At 47.8% G+C, this 19,515-nt stretch overlaps 1 long non-coding RNA gene across 1 annotated transcript in view; it reads left to right on the top strand.

Annotated features, from left to right (window-relative positions):
- Positions 1 to 19,515, top strand: part of LOC141258333 (uncharacterized) — a 133,899-nt gene that overhangs the window by 21,579 nt on the left and 92,805 nt on the right. Inside the window, exon 2 of the long non-coding RNA XR_012318288.1 lies at positions 17,332 to 17,494. This is a non-coding gene — a long non-coding RNA (uncharacterized lncRNA). The remainder of the gene's footprint in view (positions 1 to 17,331; positions 17,495 to 19,515) is intronic.

Below are 19,515 nucleotides of genomic sequence, written 5' to 3'. Positions count from 1 at the left end.
TCGGCAGCTGGGCCTCCAGTTGCCGGGGGATATCACGGTGGCTGGCCTGGTCCGTGACCCAGGGCTGTCAGTAAAAAGGGGAAGATTATTATATGGGATTGGAAAGTTTGTGACGCCACCTGTGGTGTCTGGTGAGGATCACCAGCGCTGCAACAGTCCTCTGAGGCAGATGTTAGGGCAGCTTGTGATGGGACGGCTCCCCACAGGTGGAGCAGGCCTCAGGGCAGTGTAAGATCGTGTGGTGGTTGCGCTAGGAGTTGTAGTGCAGAGAGGGAGTGATGGCGCTGTAACATCCCTGGCGGCGTGCTTGCTTAGTGCACCACCTCCCACTATGCAAGACCGCAATCTTACCTGTCAGTCCAGCCTGCAAACCTTGCTCCAGTTCATGCTGTGTGCATGTCTCTTGTCTGATTGCTTAGGGCGGCGGCCCGGTTACTTCATGATTCTTAGAGCTGCTGTGGGTGCACTCCTAATGCGTCCCCAGCCTATTGCTGTGAGTCACTGGATATTTAAACCCCTTCCACCCAGAAGGAGGTGCCTGAGCAACACCTTCACTCAGTTTGTCTTTTCAACTGAATTTCCAGGTCCTGTCCTGTATCTTGTCTTTTTCCGCCACTCTGGGGGCTGCATACCCAGACCTGTTATCTCTGACTTCTAGTCTGTTTCCGCCACTCTGGGGGCTGTATACCCAGGCCTGTTACCTGTGACTTCTAGTCTGTTTCCGCCACTCTGGGGGCTGTATACCCAGGCTCGTTCTTGTATCTCATTGCAGTAGCAGTTCCTGTCTGAACTGTATCCTAGCCTGTTACCTGTTTGTCTCTTTGTCCGTACCTTCCCTTTTCCTGCAGTATCTGAACCTGCACCTAACTCCAACTCGTTGACTCTGTACTTCTGTTTGTGAGTTTTGTGTCCACTCGCTACTTCATAGTAAGTATCTTGTGTGTATCTGGTTCTGCTTGTCCCTTTTCCCTTCCTCCTTATCTTCCTCCTGTGTTCTAGCCATCTTCCTGTATTTTCCAGTCTGTTCCATGTGAACAGAGCCCTGTCCTCTCTGCCTGCACCTTCAGCCCTGTTCATCTCTGCTTGCTCACCACGCCAGCGGTTTCTCTCTGCTCTGACTTGCCCACCGCTCTTGCGGCTTCCCTCTGCTCTGCCTTACCCACCGCTCCAGCGACTTCTCTCTGCTCTGCCTTGCCCACCGCTCCGGTGGTTCCGCTCTGCTCTGCCTTGTCTACCGCACCTGTGGTTTCGCTCTGCTCTGCCTTGTCCACCGTACCTGCGGTTTCGCTCTGCCTCGTCCACCGCACCTGCGGTTTCGCTCTGCTCTGCCTTGTCCACCGCTCCTGCGGTTCCTCTCTGCTCTGCCTTGCCCACCGCTCCTGCGGTTTTCGCTCCGCTCTGCTTGCTCACCGCACTAGCAGTTCCTCTCTGCTCTGCCTTGTCCTCCGCTCCGGCAGTTTTGCTTTACTCTGCTTGACTACCGCATCTGCGGCTCTGTACCTGTCTCCCAGTCTGTACTGGACCCCATCCAGCCTGCGCTCCAACCTGCTAGTACCTCCCTGTCTCCACTCCAGCCATGCTTGCCAGTGCCCACCTGTCTGCATACCAGCCGTGCTTGCCAGTGCCCACCTGTCTGCATACCAGCCGTACTTGCCAGTACCCACCTGTCTGCATACCAGCCGTACTCGCCAATACCCACCTGCCTGTATGCCAGTCTAACCTGCCTGTTCCTGCATTCCCCGGTGTGAGTCAACAACTGTGACCGGGGTCTGACCTGGAGTCGCACCTGGTCCCTCTGCTCGGTTCCTCCTGGGTCCACGGAGTCGACTAAGCCGCCGTGCGACCTTGGTCGGATCGGGTTGATACTTAGTTACGCCCCTCCAGGCACTCCTCGGTTCATGGTACAGTGGGATCACTAATCACGCTCACGCCAGTCAGTCCGGGCGCGAGCGTAACAGGCGCGGACGAAATAACTGGACAGAGGCGGTGCAGTGCAGTCATCCGTGTCTTTACTCACAGTTCTTTAGTTCCACAGGGTGCACTGTCAGATTACAGCCTCCCACGTCGCGCTGCATTCACCAGGCAGGGGTTCAATCCTTCCTCAGGAAGCTTGGGAATACTTGGCAGAACCCCACTTTCTCGTGTTCCTACTTTGACCGACTTCACACTGATCTTTCTCCCTCCTGCTCTGCGCTGCCCACTCTCAGTCCTGTTCAGGTACTCTGAAGTCCCTCCTGTCCGTCGGAGTTACACAGACTTGCTTGACCCTCAAGGGACTAGAATGCAGCCATGATCCCTCTGTCTTCTGGCAGATGCGGGGCGTACGGGTGCCTTCCTGCACTCGCCGTACCCCCTGGGATCCACGGAGCCTACTCCCTGCTCCCCTCCGGGGCCTCCAGACTTTGCCCTAACTGTGGAGCAGATCTCCTACTGAGACTCTGCTTCCGGACTGTTCTTCTGAACTGTCCCGAGCTGTTCCTCTGAACAGCTCCCTAGAACTATCCCCTCAACTGACCTGCCACCCTAAGATGGCTTCCCTATTTATACTCCTACAAAAGTGCTCCCTCTAACTACTTCCTCCACCCACACCCACTACTGGTTCCCCCTACCTTTGGGTTCCCCCCACTCCAGCCAGGGTCAGGTCTCAGCAGCTGTGCTCTGCATGTTGCCCCTCCTGCCGGCCTGGAGCAGTGTAGTGTTGGATGCAGGTGTTTTGGGGTTCCGAGCAGCACTCCCTCCTTACCTGAGAGAAGAGAGACACCACAACTCTGGGTGAGGTGCAGTACCTCTGTGGGGACTGAACCCTCAGGGGCGTCACACATACATGAAGATGACAGGTCGTCTGAAGAAACACTGTTTGAGACAGATCTCCTGTATACAGCTCCTGTCAGGTTAAAGAGCAGCATCATGAAGTCATGTAACTTTTCTTCTCACTCAACCTGACATTGTCATAATAGGACACAGAGCAGGAGGAAAGAAGAGTCTCTGCTCACAGAAGGTTTGTTCTCTGTTATAAACCTACAGCTCACAGCAGAGAACAGAGACTCAGACAGAGCGGCTTCTTTCCTCCTGCTCCTTATCCTATTGGGATCTTGTCAGCATGAGTGAGAAGATAAGTTTGCCCTATAATCATATGCTAAATAGTTGCAAGTCAAATTTATGTATGAGATAGCCAAGATGATTGTCTATAAAATGATGGTAGTCTCATGTTAGAAGTAGTGATGAGCGAGCCCTAAAATGCTCAGGCACTCGTTGCTCGGGTCGAGCAAATTGGAATACTCGGGTGCTGGACCCGAGCAACGAGCCCGGCGGTCTGCAGAGGGCCTAAAAATTGCCCAAATCGATGGAAATAGTGCTCAAATGACATGTGAACAGCACGGAGAAGACCCCTGGAAGCATTTCTGACTCCCAGGTCACTGCTGTCAACAACGTTGTCAGAGGTATTACGCTACTTTTACGGACTCACAATAAAACATACCAAAACTAAACCAAAATGGATTTTCCTGGGAAATATGTTAAGGAACATTCTTTCCATGACATGTACAATGTATATAAGGCAAAATAAATAACCAAAAACAAAAATACTCCTGAACACCTTGGGCTATGTTCACACGTTGCGTTTTTGATGCGTTTTTGCATTTTTGCATTACTTTCAACAAAGACAAATGCATTCACTGGGAAATGTCATTTTAACATTTTACAACCTTATCTGGCCATGTGGTGTGTGATACATAATCAGACACATGCATACAGTGCTGAAAATACATGGGAAAGCACGGGGAAGACCTCTGGAAGCATTTCTGATTCCCAGGTCACTGCCTAAAAGTGTGCCCATCATAAGTGATCCTTCCCCCATGCTTTTCTTAGCCAGTGCTGCTTCTCGGCAGGGTTGGACAGGCCCACCAGAGAATCGGAGACTCCTCCGGTGGGCCCTGGCTTCTCCTTCAGGAGAGTTCATAGTGCCGAGGTGAGGCCATGATGATGATAAAGGCCACCATCTGCTTAGTTTTCTGTTACTTGGAATGCAAGCGCAAGTATGCAGCCAGCCAGCCACCCACAGGCCGCAAAATAAACTGCCAGATTTCTGGGCTGCTGCTTGCATTTGAAATATGGCCTTTTGAGCTCATGGAGGTGGAAGCTTTTCACAACCTCATGCCAGCGGCGGACGGGTGTCCATACTCGGTCCCCAGCCGCCACTATTTCTCCTGGTATCGTCTTCACCTTCCACAAGCACGGGTCCCACAACATTACCTGTGCCCTCCCCAGTGCACTTACTGGGAAGGGCCGTCTAACCACAAACACGTGGACAGGTGAATGTGGCCAGGAACGGTACGGAGCCAGTTCACAACTTTTTTGCTGAGAGTTGTATTTAGCTCGGTGAAAGTACTGGCATAGAGGGAAACCCTATCTACTCCGGCTGTCATTTCTCCGTCACCAGGTTCCGCCCATTGTCACACACGACCATGCCTGGCTGTATGTTCAGCGGTGTTACAGCTTTCAACAACTCTGCAGCGCTGGGCAGTTTGTCAATTAAGCATTAAGCATGTTATCTTCAGCAAAGCCTGTTGCCGCTTGGCCAAGGAAGTGCTGCAGTGCTTTCAGCTTGTGACTGATGTAGTCATTTCAGAGATGGAGGAGGACGTGCATGAGCTGAACAATGTGATTACATTGAGGTTAAAATTGGTGACACTGTTTTTTATACTAAAGAAAGATCCTATTGTTTTTTTTTTTTTTACGTTATTTTTTAAGACAAATGCATTCACCGGGAAATGTCATTTTAACATTTTACAACCTTATCTGGCAATGTGGTGTGTGACACATCATCAGACACATCCTGTTTTATTTATGATAGAGGGACTCTGAAAGTCATAAAGCCTATGTTTATAGGGACATCAGACGGCCCTTACTATTCTTAAAAGACCAGCAGTCGGCCCTCGCTATTGTTAGAGAGACATCAGCTGGCTGTGCTTTGTTGTTCCCATTATTAACAAGTGGGTCTCCTATACTGTTATTGCGTATCCAGTGACTGCAAGGGCTGCCAAAAATTTGGACGCAACCCAATACCCCTTTGAATAGACATAGAGGAGGATCTCAGTGAAAAAAATGTTCCTATTATATAGGAGCGGGTCTCCTATAGTGGTAATGCCCATGCTGTGACTACAAGGGCTGCCAAAATTTGGGAAAAACCCCACTAAGAATTTAAAGACACATAGAGCAGGGCCACAGTAACAAGGTACGACATGTTCCCATTAGAAAGGAGAGGGTCTGCTATACAGTTATAGGGTATGCAGTGAGTCCAACGGCTGACCAATTTTAGGAAAAACCCCACTAAGAATTTAAAGACACACAGAGCAGGGCCACAGTAACAAGTACGACATGTTCCCATTAGAAAGGAGAGAGTCTGCTATACAGTTATAGGGTAAGCAGTGAGTCCAAAGGCTGACCAGTTTTAGGAAAATCCCCACGAAGAATTTAAAGACACATAGAGCAGGGCCACAGTAACAAGGTATGACATGTTCCCATTAGAAAGGAGAGGGTCTGCTATACAGTTATAGGGTATGCAGTGAGTTCAACAGCTGACCAATTTTAGGAAAAACCCCACTAAGAATTTAAAGACACACAGAGCAGGGCCAGAGTAACAAGTACGACATGTTACATAGTTTATAAGGCCGAAAAAAGACAAGCGTCCATCCAGTTCAGCCAATTTCTTGTGCACTGCAGCTATTCCGCAGCGTTGATCCAGGGGAAGGCAAAAAAAAACCCATGCGGTATAGGCCAATTTACATCATTGAGGAAAAATTCACTTCCCAACTCCAATCTGGCAGTCAGATTAAATCCCTGGATTAATTAACTATCACTAAGCATAAGATGTAATTTTATTGTTCTCAAGAAAGGCGTCCAAGCCTCTCTTGAACTCATTAAGTGAGTTGGACATCACCACTTCCTCTCCCAGAGAGTTCCAGAGTCTCACGGCTCTGACCGTAAAGAATCCCTTTCTATACTGGTGCAGGAACCTCCTTTCCTCCAGACGCATAGTGTGCCCCCTCGTCTTTGTCACCATCCTTGGTATAAACAGGTCATGGGAGAGATCTCTGTACTGCCCCCTGATGTATTTATACATGTTTATGAGGTCTCCCCTAAGCCTTCTCTTTTCCAACGTAAATAGGCCTAATTTTGACAACCTCTCTGGGTATTCTAGTCCCTCCATTCCCTTTATTACCTTAGTTGCCCTCCTTTGTACCCTCTCTAGCTCCAATATGTCTTTCCTGAGCACCGGAGCCCAGAACTGTGCACAATATTCTAAGTGCGGCCTTACCAGCGCTTTATACAGAGGAAGAACAATGTTCTCATCATATGCCCCTATTCCTCTTCTAATGCATGCCATGACTCTATTTGACTTCGCAGCTGCTGCCTGACACTGGGCACTCCAATTTAATTTGCTGTTAACCAAGACACCCAGGTCCTTCTCCATGTCAGATTTCCCCAACGGTTTCCCATTTTATATGTATGGGTGACTGCTGTTTTTCTTTCCCATGTGCATGACCTTACATTTATCGGCATTGAACCCCATTTGCCATTTTTTGGCCCAACTCCCCAATTTATCTAAATCCTCCTGTAGCTGTGCCCTATCCTCATCTGTATTAATGTTCCCATAAGAAAGGAGAGAGTCTGCTACACAGTTATAGGGTATGCAGTGAGTCCAAAGGCTGACCAATTTTAGGAAAAACCCCACTAAGAATTTAAAGACACATAGAGCAGGGCCACAGTAACAAGGTACGACATGTTCCCATTAGAAAGGAGAGGGTCTGCTATACAGTTATAGGGTATGCAGTGAGTCCAACGGCTGACCAATTTTAGGAAAAACCCCACTAAGAATTTAAAGACACACAGAGCAGGGCCACAGTAACAAGTATGACATGTTCCCATTAGAAAGGAGAGGGTCTGCTATACAGTTATAGGGTATGCAGTGAGTCCAAAGGCTGACCAATTTTAGGAAAAACCCCACTAAGAATTTAAAGACACATAAAGCAGGGCCACAGTAACGACAAATTCCCATTAGAAAGGAGAGAGTCTCCCATAGAGTTGGTCTATGCAGTGAATGCAAGGGCTGCCAAAAATTTGGAGGCACTTCAATGCCCCTTGGAAGAGACGTGGAGGAGGGCCTCAAAAAAAAAATGTTCCCATTAGAAAGGAGCGTGCCTCCTATACTTGTAATGCCCATGCACTAAGTGTATGGGCTGACAAACATTTACCCCTGGGGGGTATACATGAACATACTGTATAAAAATTTTTTTACGGGCAGCATAAACACCCTTTAAAAAAATTATGTGGGTGTTGCATCACGGACCACGGTCACCCTGGTGATATTGTGGTGGAGGATGAGGAGAAGGAGGAGGACAAGAGCAAATAGCCAGAATCTGGAAGCATATACCCATGTGTGGATGTGAAAAGGTGCATGGGAATACACCTCCCAAGAAAAGAGTTTATGTTACGCTGTTATCATTCGGTGGTGTTGAAAAGTGTGGCCCAATCCAGCCCTTGTTCATTTTTATAAGAGTTAGCCTGACAGCATTTTCAGTTGACAGGCGGATGCGCTTATCAGTTATAATTCCACCAGCGGCACTAAATACCCGCTCTGATAAAACGCTGGCGGCAGGGCAGGCCAGGACCTCCAAGGCATAGAGAGCCAGTTCATTCCACGTATCCAGCTTGGATACCCAATAATTATAAGGCACAGCAGAATCACGGAGGACGATGGTACGGTCGGCAAGGTACTCCCTCAGCATCTTCCAGAACTTTGCACTCCTTGTGCGAGTACCCCGCGCCTCAGGGCCTGTGCAATGGGAGGGTCTGAGAAAACTCTCCCAGAACTTTGACAGTGTTCCCCTGCCTCTGCTGGATTGAAGTTGTGTCTCTCTCGCCTGTACTCTTTGGTTGTCCAACGAAGTGTGCCCTCTGCCGGTAGCGTTTTCAGATGGAAATTTTTTTAATAGTTCCGCAACAAGGGCCTTCTGGTACAGCCCCATTTTTGCAGACCTGTGCTCATCAGGAATAAGAGATATAAAGTTCTCCTTGTAGCATGGGTCTAGAAGTGTCACCAACCAGTAATGACTGTCACCCAAAATTTTGAGAACGCGAGGGTCATGGGAAAGACAGCGTAACATAAACTCAGCCATGCGTGCCAGACTACTAACAGGCAAGACTTCTGTGTCCTGACCAAGAGGATGATTGACCATGATCTCCTCCTCCTCTCTGTCCTCTGGCCAGCTGTGCAGGTAGTACCGTCTATAGTGCATGAAACTAGCTTCTGTCCTTCCTCCTCCTCTTCCTCATTGTCACCCAATCCACGTTGGGATGAGTTGAGGCTTGGCTCTGTGTAATCACCCTGTATGGTTCCTTGCTCCATCTCATCGTGCTCCACCTGCAATGCATCCTCTTTGATTGTGAGCAGAGAGCGTTTCAGAAGACAGAGAAGCGGGATGGTGATGATAATTATGGCATCATCGCCGCTCACCATCTTGGTGGAGTCCTCAAAGTTTTGAAGGATGGTACATATGTCTGACATCCATGTCCACTTCTGAGTTCTTATGTGTGGAGTCTGAACTGAATACTGACGGCCTTGTTGATGCTGGTACTCAACAACTGCCCTCTTCTGCTCACAATTCCTTCCCAACATCTGCAGTGTAGAGTTCCAACGCGTGGGGAAATTGTTATGTTCTGCTACCAAAGCTAAGGAAAGAGAGGAGATCTGTCCCTACTATAGGACTCAGCTGAATCCCTACGATGTAACAGGGAACCTGATCCTGCGATCAGACCTGCTAAAGTCCTAATCTAGTCTGTACGGAGACCTATAGATGTGGGGAGGGAATCCCTACAAGTACTAAGGACTGGGAGGAATATGGGACACCTCCTAACAGAAATAGTAGCAGACAGACGAACAAACAAAATAGATAGAACATAGAGGTCCGTAGACCAAGCAAACTAACAGAGTTAGATACAGAGCACAGGCTAGCTAGAAAGTAGAAATACAATGAAGTCCAGCAAAGCCAGAAGGGCGGAGCAGGATTAAATAGGCCAACAAGGTCATGTGACCAGCAAAGGAAAAAAGACCTAAGAGCAAGGTTCTAACAGTACCCCCCCTTCTAAGAGGATCCTCCGGATCCCCTAGGACCAGGCTTATCAGGAAATCTCCTGTGAAACGCTCTGATAAGTCTGGACGCGGAAACATCATCTGACCTCACCCAAGAGTTATCCTCGGGTCCGAAACCTTTCCAGGCCACAAGATACTGCAAACTACCTCTATACCGTCTAGAGTCAAGGATGCGAGAAATTTCATATTCCCCGTCCTCCACCACCGGAGGAACAGAGGCAGAGGCGTCACCATCCGACACAACAGCTTTTTTTAACAGAGAGACATGAAAGACCGGATTAATTCTCCAGGAGGTAGGAACCTCCAACCTAACAGCAGATTGGTTGACAACCTGAAGCACCTTAAAGGGCCCTACAAACTTGGGACCCAATTTCTTAGAAGGAATCCTCAACCGCAGATTCCTAGAGGACAACCAAACCATGTCACCAACAGCGAACAAAACCTCCTGTCGTTTCCTATCAAAGTAGTCTTTAGATTTTCTGTTGGCCTCCTGAAGATTACCACGCACATCCGTCCAAACTCTTTCCAAATCACCGGAAAAATTCTCCTCCTCAGGCACGGCAGATCCCAACTTGGAGAACGACCCAAACGACGGATGTCTCCCAGAACAACAAAAAAAAGGCGAACAACCAGCAGAAGAAGATGTATGATTGTTCAGAGCAAATTCGGCAAGTGGCAGAAACTCAGACCACCCCTCTTGATTGTCTGCCACAAAACAACGCAAGAACTGCTCAACATCCTGGTTTTTCCTTTCTGTCTGGCCATTAGATTCAGGATGATATCCGGACGAAAACGACAAATGAATTCCCAACCTGTCACAAAAGGCACGCCAAAAACGAGCCACGAACTGAGGACCCCTATCAGAAACAATGTCAGTAGGAACGCCATGAAGTCTGACAATTTCCTTGACAAAGGCCTTAGCGAGAGTTTTAGCGCAGGGCAGTTTGACGAAGGGAACCAAGTGACACATCTTGCTAAAACGGTCCACGACCACCCAGATGACAGTAAAACCCTCAGAGGGGGGAAGGTCAGTTATAAAGTCCATAGCCAAATGTGTCCAAGGAGCACTGGGGACCTCCAAAGGACAAAGCAACCCCGCAGCAGGAGTATGTGAGGACTTAGATCTAGCACATATAGTACATTGGCGCACCCACTTAATGACTTCCTTCTGCCATCCAGGCCACCAAAAACTGCGACCCACCAGTCTCTTGGTCTCAGAGATTCCGGGATGACCTGCCAACCGAGATTCGTGACACTCAACAAACAAATCTCTCCTAAAGGTCCCAGGCACAAACAACCTCCCATGAGGAGTGTTAGATGGGGCATTCTCCTGAGCTTTAAGAATCTCATCTTCCAAAACGGAGTCTAAAGCAGCTATCACAACACCTTCTTGTAAAATGTTTTCCTCTTTCTCAGCACCGACTATGGGAGAAAAACTGCGAGACAAGGCATCCGCCTTAACATTCTTAGTACCAGGGATGTAAGTAACGGAGAAATTAAACCGCGAGAAAAACAGTGCCCACCTAGCCTGACGGGCATTCAGGCGCTTGGCAGCATCAAGATATATCAGATTTTTATGATCCGTAAGAACCTGAACGGGAAATTCCGCACCTTCCAAGAAGTGGCGCCAGTGTTCAAATGCGAGTTTAATAGCCAATAATTCCCGATTACCAATATCGTAATTCAGTTCAGTCTCCGAAAATTTTTTTGAAAAAAAGGCACAGGGATGTAATCCATCCCCGTTATCCTGAGACAATACTGCGCCAACCCCCACAGAGGAAGCATCAACCTCAACCAAAAACGGCCTAGTAACATCAGGCTGCATAAGGATGGGAGCAGAGGTGAACCTCTCCTTGAGATACACAAAAGCTTCAATGGCCTCAGAAGACCACTGAACCGCATCAGCACCTTTCCTGGTGAGATCAGTCAGAGGTTTGACAATACTAGAAAAATTTTTTATGAATCTTCTATAGTAATTGGCGAAACCCAAAAACCTCTGTATCGATTTCAAACCAATAGGCCTAGGCCATTCCTGCACAGCCTGAACCTTAACCGGATCCATCTCAAAACCTTTGCTGGAGATAATGTAGCCCAAAAAACTAATTCTCTGTACAGCGAACTCACATTTCTCCAGCTTAGCAAAAAGCGAATTGTCCATTAATAACTGTAATACCTCACGCACGCTCCGCCAATGAGACTCCAGATCTGGCGAATAAATCAAAATGTCATCCAAATACACAACCACATTTTTACCGATCAAAGGTCTAAGGATGTCATTAATCAGATTCTGAAAAAATGCAGGAGCATTAGTAAGACCAAAAGGCATAACCAGATTCTCAAAATGACCCACAGGAGTGTTAAAAGCAGTCTTCCATTCATCACCCTCCTTCATGCGCAACAGATTGTATGCCCCCTTAAGGTCAATTTTAGAGAACCACTTGGCCCCCAATAACTGGTTAAACAGATCAGGAATCAATGGCAGTGGGTAAGGATTGCGTACCGTAATTTTGTTAATCTCACGAAAATCCAGACAAGGACGTAAACCGCCGTCCTTTTTTTTTACAAAAAAAAAATCCAACTGCCACAGGAGACTTAGAGGGCCTAATGTGACCGGCGGCCAAACTTGTCTGTATGTATTCCTCCAAAGCCTTCCTCTCAGGAATAGTAAGGTTAAATAAACGACTTTTAGGAAGAGTCGCTCCAGGGACAAATTCAATAGAACAATCATAGTCTCTATGGGGAGGCAAAACCTGCGATTCTTTCTCAGAAAAAACTCTCCAAAAATCCTGAATAGGAACAGGCAATTCTCCCCTATCCAAAGCTGCAATACGCCCGTTACAACACTTGTCATAACATTTATGGCTCCAGGATTTAATTTCACTGGTAGACCAATCCAGTACAGGATTGTGAAATTTTAACCAGGGCAAACCCAATATTACTGGAGAAGGCAAGTTATTCAACACTACCAAATCCAATTTCTCATGGTGAACACCATTAATAGTGAGAGGAAATTCACTGACCTTGAGAGTAATATTCTTTAAAGGGGAGCCATCCACAGAAACCACAGAAATGGGGGATGATAAAGGTTCAGGTTTTAAATTGAGTTTTTCCATGAATCCCCCATCAATTACATTCAGTGTAGACCCGCAATCAACAAACACCCGAAATTCCATTAATTTTTCCTGCGCAATCGTGGAAGCAGCTAAAAATATACCCTTGGAATTTAAACAGGCAATACGGGCGTGACTGACCATTTTTTTTTCTTTCTTCATACGAAGCTCACAGCCTTTAATCAAATGACCAGATTTTCCGCAATAGAAACACAAGCCTTCCGAAAAACGACGGTCTTTTTCTTGAGAGCGAGGTGCCACCGATCCAATCTCCATCGGTTCACCACTGTTAGTACACACATTATCATAACCAGAAACTGACATAGCAGAGGATTTGCTCTCATTAACCCTAGCACGCAGTCTTCTATCCACCCGTATAGCTAATTGCATAGCCTGTTGCAAATCCTCAGGTGTAGGATAAGCAATTAGCAGGTCTTTAACCCTTTCACTGAGCCCAGCAAGAAATAGACTTTTCAGAGCAGAATCGTTCCACCCTGTTTGAGTGGACCAACGACGAAAATGAGTACAATATTTTTCCACATTACCTGATCCTTGTTTTAAACGTCTCAACTCAGTCTCAGCTGATGCCACACGGTCAGGATCATCATATAATAGTCCTAAAGCAGAAAAAAAACTATCCACTGATCTGAAGCATGTATCACTAGGTTGCAAAGAAAAGGCCCACTCCTGAGGCTCTTTGCGCAAAAGTGACATTATGAACCCTACGCGCTGGGATTCATCCCCAGAGGACTTGGGTCTCAAACGAAAATACAATAAGCAAGCATTTTTAAATGAAAAAAATTCTCGATGTTCACCAAAAAATAAATCCGGCAAACATACCTTAGGCTCCAAGAAATATGCTCCAGGACACTTACTCACGTGCTGATGGAGCTCGGCCACTTCCAGAGAGAGTCCCTGCAGGTGTTTAGCCAAATCCTGAACCGACAGAGAATTTCCTTAGAGAATTTGCAGGCTGGACTTACTGTTATGTTCTGCTACCAAAGCTAAGGAAAGAGAGGAAATCTGTCCCTACTATAGGACTCAGCTGAATCCCTACGATGTAACAGGGAACCTGATCCTGCGATCAGACCTGCTAAAGTCCTAATCTAGTCAGTACGGAGACCTATAGATGTGGGGAGGGAATCCCTACAAGTACTAAGGACTGGGAGGAATATGGGACACCTCCTAACAGAAATAGTAGCAGACAGACGAACAAACAAAATAGATAGAACATAGAGGTCCGTAGACCAAGCAAACTAACAGAGTTAGATACAGAGCACAGGCTAGCTAGAAAGTAGAAATACAATGAAGTCCAGCAAAGCCAGAAGGGCGGAGCAGGATTAAATAGGCCAACAAGGTCATGTGACCAGCAAAGGAAAAAAGACCTAAGAGCAAGGTTCTAACAGAAATCACACACCAGTCTGTGAGCAGGAAGCTGCAAATGCTACTGAAACACTGCAAGGGCGGCGGAAGCTGTAGCTGACTTTCTAAAATAGGCACACAGGTGGCGTACTTTAACAAACAGATCCGGCAGCTCCGGGTAGGATTTGAGAAACTGCTGAACCACAAGGTTAAGCACATGGGCCAGGCATAGTACGTGTGTGATCTCACCTCGCCTCAGAGCCGCCACCAGCTTCCGGCCATTGTCACACACGACCATGCCTGGCTGTAGGTTCAGCGGTGTGAGTCACAGATCTGCCCGCTCTTTCAGAGCTGTCCACAACTCTTCAGCATTGTGCGGTTTTTCACCTAAGCATATTAACTTCAGCACAGCCTGTTGCCGCTTGGCCGTGGCAGAGCTGCAGTGCTTCCGGCTTGTTACTGATGTGGTCATTTCAGATATGGAGGCTGAAGAGGAGGAGGAGGCTGAAGAGGATGAGGTGCTGGAGCTGTAGACCATGGGGGCAACCCTGATTGACCTAGGGCCCGCAATCCTTGGCGTCGGGAGGACGTGTTCTGTCCCAAGTTTCGACTGGGTCCTGGCTTCCACTATGTTAACCCAGTGTGCCGTCAGCGAGATGTACTGTCCCTGCCCACAAGCACTTGTCCACGTGTCCATGGTTAGGTGTACTTTACCGGTAACTGCGTTGTTGAGGGCACGGCTAATGTTTTGGGACACATGCTTGTGTAATGCGGGGATGGCACACCGGGAGAAGTAGCAGTGGCTGGGGACCGAGTACCGAGGGACGTCCGCCGTCATCAGGTTGCGGAATGCTTCTGTCTCCACCAGCCTAAAAGGCAACATTTCAAGTGCAAGCAGTTGTGAAATGTGAGAATTTAGTTGTGTGGCCTGTTGGGCGTTGGCTGCATATTTGCGCTTGCGTTCCAAGGACTGGGGTATGGACAACTGAACGCTGGGCTGGAACAAGGACATGGACGTGCTTCCTGATGCTGCTACTTGAGAGTGTGCAATGACCGGTGCAGGGCAGGAGGCATCTTCGCATGCACCATGGACAGGGGATTGGCTTGCATGCACAACAGCGGAAGAAGCAATGGTGCCACCCGCAGACACTGTTCCAGGACCTTGGGGTTCGGCCCACAAAGTCGGGTGCTTTGCTGACATGTGCCTGATCATGCTGGTGGTGGTCAGGCTGGTCGTTTTGCCACCCCTGCTGATGCTGGCCTGGCAGGTGTTGCAAATGGCCTTTTTGGGGTTATCGGCAGAGTCTTTAAAAAACAACCAGACTCGTGAAGACCTAACAGTTGTACTGGCAACTTCCTTCGTGTTGGTGTTATGGGAAACGGTTGCCTGCCTTCTGTCTGCGGCCACCATACTGCTTCTTCCTGCTGGTTGGGGTGCTCTGTCCTGTGTGCTGCTGTCCTTGCTTTGCATGTCCTCCTGCCAGGATTGGTCAGTTACTATAATATCCACCACCTCGTCTTCCACTTCCGCACCCTGGTCCTCCTCCTGACTTTCTGGCAATTGTGTCTCATCATCGTCCACCTCTTGTGACACTTTCCCTCCGTTGCCTTCGTGTGATCGTGGCTGCTCAAATATTTGGGCATCGCTACACGCCATCTCCTCTTTCCCCGCTTCAAGTGGACCGGGCGAGAGGCCCGAATCTATAAATGGAAAAGTGAACAGCTCTTCAGACTGTCCAAGTGTGGGATCAGTTGTCTCTGGGTACTCGGTATGGTGGGAGGAAGGAGGATCAGGGTGAGGAATATGCGGTCCAGACTCACGGCTACTGAGACTTGACCGTGTGGAAGACAGGGTGGTGGTGGTGACTAAGTGACTGGAAGCATTATCCACTATCCAACCCACAACCTTTTGACACTGCTCTGGGTTCAATAGTGGTGTGCTGCAGTGTCCTAGAAATTGGGACATGAAGGTCAGGTGAGAAGATGTGGGTGTTTGTTGTGGCACAATTTCAGCTTGCCCACGGCCTTGTCCTCGGCCTCTGCATGTACCATTACCATCACGTCCAGTTCCCCGTCCCTTGCCACATGCCTTGCCCATTTTAAATGGAGGACAGTATCTTCCACGCTCACTACAAATGAATGAGTTTGGAGCGAACTTATATGTGATCCGTGTGAGGGAGAAAACAGAGTTTTAAATACCTGGCCTGTAGGTAAGTAGTTTGATCAGCAAACTGCTGTGAATTGCTTCACTGACACACTGAAAGAAATTTTTAATGGAGGCCTGAAATGGCAGTATTTTCTGACAACGTATATGTGATCCGTGTGACGGAGAAAACAGAGTTTTAAGTACCTGGCCTGTAGGTAAGTAGTTTGAACTGCAAACTGCTGTGAATTGCTTCACTGACACACTGAAAGAAATTTTTAATGGAGGCCAGAAATGGCTGTATTTTCTGACAACGTATATGTGATCCGTGTGACGGAGAAAACAGAGTTTTAAATACCTGGCCTATAGGTAAGTAGTTTGAACAGCAAACTGCTGTGAATTGTTTCACTGACACACTAAAGGAAATTTTTAATGGAGGCCAGAAATGGCTGTATTTTCTGACAACGTATTTGTGATCCGTTTGACGGAGAAAACACAGTTTTAAATAGCTGGATTTCTAGCGCTATAATATGGAAAGGACCTGGCTGTATTCTGCAGTGCCAACAAGCAAATGGCGCAGAAAAACGGTGTTCTCTTGATTGCTTTTTTAGCAAATAATGAGGATTAAGATCCAAAGAGAAGTATTCCTGGCCCCTGATACCTGGGCCTTTGTATAGAAATATCTAACAGCAGCAGAAGGCAGAATTGGAATGGAGCCTCTTGTGCTATATGCAGTGCAGTCTGCTATATACCCTGCCTGCCTGCCTATATACACTGCCTGCCTGATATCTCTGCAGATGGATTAGTTAGTCCTCAAAATGACTGTTTGTTAAGATGGATATGTGTAATGTATGGTTTTTCTCCCTACACTACCTAATACACAAGCAAATCTCTCCCTGACACAGCAGCACCTCTCCCTACACTGTATGTTTCCGGAGTGACTGTGACGAGCACAGCGGTGCCAGGTCTGATATAGATCTGATGACGCTGTGCGGCCAGCCAATCACTGTAATGCCACAACCAACATGGCTACGGCATTACAGTGAGTGGCAGTCAATCCCTGCATGTTAATTGGCGCTCTAAAGAGCGCCAAACATGCAGGGAGGGGACCTGAGCTCCCGCCGATCAACCCCAGAAACACTCGGCAAGCGCCGAGCATCTCGAGCAGTAAGATGCTCGGGAAAGCACCGAGCAGTAGTGAGCATGCTCGCTCAACACTAGTTAGAAGCAGTAGTGGATGGTGAGATATGGAGCCTGAAAGTCAAAAGTTCAAAACATTGTTACTCTTTAGCTTGTCAGTGAACGCTGTGTGGATTGTTAAATGAATGTCTGCATATGTTGCATTAAGTATCGTGTGCCCAACACTGCACGTGTAGGGGTGCGGGGGCCCATTCAGGGATTCACCTGTTCCCCTGTGGTAAAGTCCAAGCCTGCTCCAGTTATTCCCATAATTAAATCATATGCATTTTATCTTGTTTACCATAAATCAAGAGAACATATGCCTATATGAAAGGTTAAAATGTATCTTTTTTGATCAAAGGGTTATTTTCTTTCTCCCTCTTCAGGCACCAGGTCCACATTCCTTGCTTGAAGACAATTCGGTGTTTTGATCATCCATAACATTAATCCACCCGAGTGCAGTCAGATGACCGAATAAATCGGATCTAGATCGGACCACAGTGCACTGGCAGGCCGGTGGCTCTCCCTATCTGAGTGTGCCAGCTTCAGGTATTTCTACAGCCATCTGACTGTGCCCTAATATTGTGTCCTCCATGTGCCACAAACAGTCCTGTAAATTATGAGGGGGCCTCCTTTTATCAAATCTGTTTTATTCCAGCACATCTCACGAATGCTCAGCTGGATTAAGATCAAGGGATTTTGGAAACCAAGTCAACTCTTTGATCTTTGTCATGTTGCTAAAACCATTCTTTAACAATCTTTACAGTGTGGCAGTACACATTATTCTGCTAAAGGCCACCAGGGCAGCACGGTGGCTTAGTGGATACTGTTGGACTGGGTTCCTTGGTTCAAATCCCACCAAAGACAACGTCTGCAAGGAGTTTGCATGTTCTCTTTGTGCTTGCATGGGTTTCCTCCAAATTCTCCAGTTTCCTTCAATACTCCAAAGACTCATAGGGAATTTAGATAGTGAGTTCCAATGGGGACAGTGATGATGTCTGTAATGCAGACAAATGCAGTTAGTTGGTATTTGTCAAAGTAACTTCCACATGTGTCTTACATTACTCTTCTCTCATCTTCTGATGTGTGCCCATTTTAGGCACCTAATGGACAGGGGTCACCAAGAGCTGCAAAGCTCTGTGTGTTCTGATACCTTCCCATCATAGCCAATAGTAACTTTGGTGGCTTGTGCTATACTAACTCTTCTGTGATATCAGACCAGACCAGCTAACCTTCACTTCCCATGTGCATCATTGAGCTTTTCATGCCCCGGACCCTGTTGCCAGTTCACTAGCTGTCCATCCTTTGGACTATTTTTGGTAGGTGAAAATTTACAGGGTGATTCCATAATTTTTTCCTCAGAATTGAGTGATTCCATAATTTTTTCCCTCTGCATGGTCTGAAAAAATTACCCCATACTGAGTACCACATTTTTAATCTTGATTTATTTTAGTGTTTCTTAAAGCCCTAAAGTTGCCATTTGAAATGACTTAAGTTTTGTGCCATGTCTGTGATCTGCTTTTTTTCAACAACATTAAACAACTGAATGAACATCCTCCGAGCCCGGTGATTCCATAATTTTTGCCAGAGGTTGTATAATGAATCCCATTCACATATATGACGCGCCCCCTGGGCCATATTCTTTAGGGGGAATATCCGGAGCCGGATCAGATGGGAGTTGTAGTCTTCCGAGTGGCTGTGACCCGGTCCGTGCCCAGGGTGTCAAACTCAGTTGTATGTGGCAGTCCTACAGATGTTATTAAGTTCTTTATTGTCGACTACGCCACCCTTTGTATTGCGGTCACTATGGCCGCCGCTGCAGCAGGGTCCGCTGAGGCTGATGGTGTAGGTGCAGCTTGTGATGGTATAACCCCCAACGGGTGGGGTATAGCCTCAGGGGGTCAGGTGCAGAGGATGGGGGTTGTGGTGGTGCAGCGTAGATGTAAAATGAAGACAGAGTCGGGTTGTGCAGTTTAGGGTATTTACTCACTGCTGATATTCCGGTCACTCCAGCTTCAAGTGACCTCCCGAGCCGTGCTGCATCCACCAGGTCCTGGATCCAGCCAACCCCCAAGCGAGTCTGGAGCGTGACCCTGAGCTCTCCTTCTGTCCTTTCTCTGGCCGTCCCCACTATTGATCCACCCAGGTCCAGCTCCCTCGGGCCTTCTGTTGGGACACCCTTGGCCTTGGGTTCCCTGACCCTCCACGTGGTATGCCTTCGGGGTGGATGTGGTGGGTGGCCGTGGCAGACGCTGCCCACGGCCTCCGGTCTCTGGCTGGGGTGTGTTTTTGCCCCCACCAGCTTGGGTTCCGGTACCCTGATGCCGACTCTTCACCCGTGGATTGGATTTGGGGTCTCAGAGTCCTCTCTTCTGTTTCCCCCTCTGGGTCTCTCTTGCTTTCTCCTCTCTCTCTCTCTGGGGCTGCTCTGCTCCTCTGCTTCTTACTTCTCTGCAAAGACTGACTGACCCTGTTCTTTGATGGTGCCCACCTTATATACACCCTCTATGTGTGAGCTCAGGTGACCAGCACCCAATGAGCTCCTATCTTTACCCAGGCTGCTCCCCCTA

This window comes from Phyllobates terribilis, unplaced genomic scaffold, assembly GCF_046119375.1.
Source record: "Phyllobates terribilis strain yellow unplaced genomic scaffold, ASM4611937v1 Scaffold_3__8_contigs__length_932513732, whole genome shotgun sequence".
NCBI lineage: Eukaryota > Metazoa > Chordata > Amphibia > Anura > Dendrobatidae > Phyllobates > Phyllobates terribilis.
Note: the sequence above shows the minus strand (reverse complement) of the source record. Positions and strands in the feature narration are given on the sequence as shown.